Below are 6485 nucleotides of genomic sequence, written 5' to 3' on the forward strand. Positions count from 1 at the left end.
TGGGTATTCAAACATTTCCTACAAGCGGCCTCACACAGGAAATGATCTTCAAATTTTCACACCTTCAGAATTCTGTAGAAAAACTTAATCATAAATAAAAAAAGGAGGAAAACTAAAACAAAACAAAAAACTAAGTAGCCTAATACCACATGGCTTTGCTGTTCTAGTGTCACAAAAGTATTTATTTATTTTTATAGTTGCAGTGAGCATTGAAGCCTAACGATGTTCAAGTTGCAGGACCTGCAAAAGATCAACGTAAAACTTTAATCACAAAAATATAGCTGCGAGCAGCGATGACGGGCCAAAGCCCGGTGGCACCGCCATCCCTGTGGCTTCAGGGCAACTGTGCATGGCGGGCAATAGGCATTTAAAACTGTTAAGCATAAAAGGACTGTCAAATTCACTCCACATTTACTGCACTACAAGGTAGCGCTATAGAGCCCCTCCTCCCTGCCCGTTTCTAAGGCTTTGCCCATGTCTACTGGCTAACAATCCTGATGTGTGTGTGGAGTTTCAAACAATTTGAAGCATGCTAAGAGTCTCAAAAGCATTCAAAACCAATATAAAAGTTTGATGCGTTGCCAAGGCAACTGTGTTTGAGATATCACAATTCTTTTCAAAGGTCTACATCTGACATGTTTTGACATTATTTAAATGAAGTTTGAAGCAAATAGGGTAAACATAAGATGGTGATCTCAAAGCATGCTGAAAGTAACACATTTCCTGCTGCCAGTTGGTGGCGCTATAACTTTGACTCACAATAGTCACATCTATGTGATCAGCCTTGTAGAACGAAGACACAGCCGAAGATTCATCAAAATCAATTAATGTATGCAGAAGTTATAACACTTTGTTTCCCTTTTCTTGCTATTAATTCGTTGCCTCGCCACGGCCAAACCATTTGAGATATCCAAAATCCATTTGCAATTAAACAACTTCAATGTATTAGCACCAAGTAAAAAAAGTTTGGTGTAAATTGTATAAACCCTGTTGGAGTAGTAGTATTAAATTCAAAGCCTGTTTTTTTCAAAAAATTAACATTCAAACTAAAATAGCTGACTTCCTGTTGGTTGGCGCTAATGAATGTAAATTAGAAAATTGTCCGGCTTGATGAGAACAATATGTGTACCGAGTTTGGTGACTGTAGGAAAAACTAACCCCCCACTTTTGTCAAAAAGTGGCGCTACTGAGCCCCTCCACCACACCCATTTCTATGGCTTTGTCCATGTCTACTGGTTGACAATATTGATGTGTGTATCGAGTTTCATGCAATTTGAAGGATGTTAAGAGCCTCAAAAACACTCAAGAATATTATTAAAGTTTGATATGTTGCCATGGCAACAATATTTAAAATATCAAGAATCCTGTCACAGGTCTACATCTGCTGTGTATTGACATTACACTGATTAAGTTTGAAGCAAATCAGGTAAACATAGAGTGAACTCAATGCATTTTGAAAGTGACACACTTCTTGCTGCCAGTTGGTGGCGCTATAACTTTGACTCACAATAGTCACATCCATGTGATCAGACTCCTATAACAAACACACCGCTGAAGTTTCATAAACATCAATCAATGTATGCAGAAGTTATAACACACTTCCCGTTTCCCTTTTCTCGCCATAAATTCGTTGCCTCGCCACGGCCAAACCGTTCGAGATATCAAAAATCCGCTGGCAATTTTTCATCATCAATGTCTTGACTTCATGCTGACCGAGTTTGGTGGTGATCGAATTAATCGCCTAGGAGGAGTATATCAAATTCCAGAGCATGTGTTTTTCAAACAACCCGTAATAGCTTACTTCCTGTTGAGGTGACGTATAACTTAGAGTATGAAAGTTGTTTGGCCCGATGATGTCTATATGTGTACTGAGTTTTATACTTATATGTGCAAGCGTGTTTGATATATAGACCAAAATTTCAGACCCTGTTCAAGGGGGCGCTGTCGAGCCCTCCTGCCACGCCCGGGTACCAGCTTCTGCCCGGCCCTGATGGCCGCGGGTTCCAATGTATGTGCAAAGTTTCATTAGTTTTCGAGCATGGTAAGGGCCCCAAAAATGCCCGAATGGTCGAAAAAAAAAAAAAATGAATATAGCTGCGAGCAGCGATGACGGGCCAAAGCCCGGAGGCACTGCCACCCCAGTGGCTTCAGGTCAACTGTGCACGACGGACAGTGGGCATTTAAATCGGTTAAACAAAAAAGGACTATGTCAATTTCACACCACATTTACTGCAGTGGCTAATGCTCCTATGATGACAAACCACAAAAGCCACATCCATGAGATCATTTAAATTGAAATGACTTTCATGTCACAGAATGTTATAAGTCAATTTCAAATGAATGCAGAATATCATCCTAATTTGAAATGTCTGGGTTTTTTCTCAGGCAACCCCTATAAAAATTATAGACCAAATTACATATTATTTGTGCAAACTCCACAGTGCTCTGAAAAATCTAATCTAGCCTTAATGCGAATATCTGTGGTTGCTGATGTTGTATAATCCCTCACATTTCTCTTCATGTGAGGGATTATACAACACCTCCCTGAGCTGTCGTTTGTTCACCAATATTATGCCCCAAACATGCTTTCATTTAATTTTAATAAAAAATAAAATGAAAAAAATAATAAATCAAGCCAAATCACAGAACCTGTAAAGACTATTTTAATGTCAGTCTCAGGTAATAACAAGGTACATGTCTAGATTTTTCTACTCACTTATTCAAGTTTATTTTAAACAGCCACTTTTATAATCTTATTAAAAATACTTAAATATTTTATTATTAATAATATAATTTGAATTATCAATAAATAATTTATTTTAAAAATAATTGTAAAAATAATAATTGAACATCTGAACATTGAATAACTCGAACATTTAGAAAACTAGTCCTGTAACAATAGTGATATAGTGTCATAGTTCAAATTCAAATGAGTGTGAGGTTATCTTTTGCAGTGTGTTTTTAAATTTGAATTAACCTAATTATCAAACTAATAATGTAATACTATGTTGTCAGTGGCCTACAAATAAACTGGCCTGGTTAGCTGCTTCCGGTGTGTTTGATTAGAGTTGGCAATAAACTCTGAAGCACAGTGAGTCTTGCAATAAAAGGGTTAAAAGGTAAAGCCCACTGTTACACCACTTTTAACAATTTAAAGGTGCCCTAGAATCAAAATTTGAATTTACCTTGGCATAGTTGAATAACAAGAGTTCAGTACATGGAAAAGACATACATTGAGTTTCAAACGACATTGCTTTCTCTTTCTTATGTAAATCTCATTTGTTTAAAAGACTTCCAGAAAACACGCGGATCTCAACATTAGGGCTGGGCGATATTTCGCATGCGATTCTCACGCGCATTTCGTCAGTAAAGCCGGTTCCCTGATTACAGCTAAATCGCCATCACCTGCTTTCAAATGGAGCGGCATTTAATAGACAAAACCGTAGATCACTGACAAGCCACGCAATATCGCGTTCATTATCGAAGATGAATCGCCTTCGATAATGAACCCGATTTTGCGTGGCTTGTCAGTGAACTATGGCTCTGTTCTGTTATGTAACAGTCGGGATCATTAATATGTACGCCCCCAATATTTGCATATATGCCAGCCCATGTTCGACGCATTAGACAAGGAAAGGCAGAATTAACGTCTGGATCTGTGCACAGACAAGGTAAGCAAGCAAGAACAACAGCGAAAACTGGCAGATGGAGCAATAATAACTGACATGATCCATGATAGCATGATATTTTTAGTGATATTTGTAAATTGTCTATCTAAATGTTTTGTTAGCATGTTGCTAATGTACTGTTAAATGAGGTTAAAGTTACCATCGTTTCTTACTGTATTCACGGAGACAAGAGCCGTCGCTATTTTAATTTTTAAACACTTGCAGTCTGTATAATTCATAAACACAACTTCATTCTTTATAAATTTCTCCAACAGTGTAGCATTAGCCGTTAGCCATGGAGCATAGCCTCAAACTCATAGAGAATCAAATGTAAACATCAAAATAAATACTATACTCACATGATTTGATGTATGCACACAGCATGCATGACGAACATCTTGTAAAGATCCATTTGAGGGTTATATTAGTTGTGTGAACTTTGTAAATGCGCTGTAATATAGTCGAGAGCTCGTGTGATCATAAGAACTTAGAGTATATCAGAACGGCTAAAAGACTAAACTCCAGGCAGGCTCGGTGGGCACTTTTTTTCGGACGTTTTGATTTTTCTCTCTCGTACCGCCTGGGTTCTAAAAACATCAAACCCGATTCTCTTTCTCGTATTTTTGATCCTTCCGAATGCCCGTCTACTCCCGAGTGTATTCTTCCTGAGACATTAGTGGTCTCCACTCTGACATGGGAGGTCGAATCGAAGGTCAAGTCGGCCTTAGAAGGGGTAACGCCTCCGCCCGGATGCCCACCGGATCGTTTATTTGTGCCGGAGAGGTTAAGGTCCAGTGTTATCAAATGGGGGCATTGTTCCAACGTAGCCTGTCACCCAGGGGTTAATCGCACCAGTTTTTTGGTCAAGCAACGATTCTGGTGGCCTGCTATGGCTCGTGACATTCGCAGTTTTGTTTTGGCTTGCGCGATTTGTGCTACTGGTAAGACTTCCAATCGTCCCCCAGATGGGTTGCTCCAACCGCTGTCTGTCCCTTCGAGACCCTGGTCCCACATTGCACTAGATTTTGTCACCGCCCTCCCACCCTCCCAGGGGAACACGGTTGTTTTGACCATAGTGGACCGGTTCTCGAAGGCGGCTCATTTCATCCCTTTGCCTAAATTACCCTCTGCTAAGGAGACAGCGGTAACTGTCGTAGATCACGTCTTTCGGTTACATGGCCTCCCGATGGATGTGGTCTCCGACAGGGGGCCCCAATTTGTGTCCAAATTTTGGCAAGAGTTTTGTAAGTTGCTGGGGGCGACCGTTAGTCTTTCATCTGGGTTCCATCCCCAGACCAATGGTCAGACCGAGAGAGCCAACCAAGATTTAGAGAGAATGTTGCGATGTTTGGTTTCCAAGAATCCTTCCTCCTGGAGTCAGCAACTCTCTATGATTGAGTACGCTCATAACTCATTACCAGTGTCTTCTACGGGCCTCTCACCGTTCGAATGTAGTTTAGGTTACCAGCCACCTATTTTTCCCAGTCTGGAATCCATAGTTGCGGTCCCCTCCGCTCACGCCTTTGTCCAGAGGTGTCACCGCACTTGGACTAGAGCCCGCGAGACTCTTCTCCAAGTGGGGGCGCGCACCAAGGCTAAGACTGATCGCCACCGGTCGAAGCCTCCCGTATACGTCGTGGGTCAAAAAGTGTGGCTTTCTACCAAGAACATTCCTCTCCGCTCCGTCTCTAATAAGCTTGCTCCCAAATTCATTGGCCCGCTTCCTGTCACCAAGATCATTAGTCCGGTGGCAGTCCGACTCAAACTTCCTCCGGCGTACAGGAGAATTCATCCCGCCTTCCATGTGTCTAAAATCAAACCTGTGTTTCATTCACACATTAACCCGCCTACCCCGGTTCCTCCACCGCCGCGTCTCGTAGACGGGGAACCCACTTATTCGGTGAATCGTATTCTGGACTCGAGAAGGAGGGGACGCGGATTTCAGTACTTGGTGGACTGGGAAGGTTACGGTCCGGAGGAGAGAAGTTGGGTTCCTGCTAGGGACATCCTGGATCACTCCCTTATCGATGATTACAATCGACAGGTAGGTGCTCCTGGGAACGGCAAGAGGCGTTCCTAGGAGGGGGGGTACTGTCACGGTTGTAGATCCGCAGTCTCATTCTGTCGTCTGTGTTTATGTTGTGCTGTCACGTTAATTGTTTCATGTGGGCGTCGCCGCTGATTGTGTGATCAGCGGCAGCTGTTTCCTATCTCTGTCAGCCTATATAACGCCTTGTCTTTCGTTTCATGTTTGTCAGATCGTTGCTTGGAGTCTCCGGTTTATGTCCTGCTGTTTCTTCGTGTGTGCTTCCGTTGGATTAAGAGTCTTCATGTTCATGTTCCAGTTGTTGTTCTTCGTTGGATTCTTCACGTCTTCACTCACTACCACGGACCCCAGCACGATCATCTAGCACTTGGACTTTCTGGCACTTCCCTCTTCACTTCTGGCCCATCAAAGTCCCTGTGTCGCCGTCTCCCTGCTGCTGGTTACCTGTTGCTTTTGTTTACCTGGTGTGAAGCTCAATAAATTAGATTTTCTGACTTGCGATTGCATCTATCCTTATTTCACGTAACAGGATGCTGCAGACACTGCAGTAATGGATACACAAATACACTGCATCAAGTGCATGTTCGCCTGTGCTTCTCAAATGAAAAGAACTGTCTTAGGGACTATCACTGCAAAACACAGACTTCATTCAAACCACATTCACATTCAAAGTGATAGAAGGAAAAGTTTTATAAATAGACTGTCGGTGCGTTCAAGTCACTTTCGTCTGAGTATGATGGCGGTGTGCCTTCTCTAAATTAATTACACAA

Source organism: Megalobrama amblycephala, linkage group LG7 (genome assembly GCF_018812025.1).
Source record: "Megalobrama amblycephala isolate DHTTF-2021 linkage group LG7, ASM1881202v1, whole genome shotgun sequence".
Lineage (NCBI taxonomy): Eukaryota > Metazoa > Chordata > Actinopteri > Cypriniformes > Xenocyprididae > Megalobrama > Megalobrama amblycephala.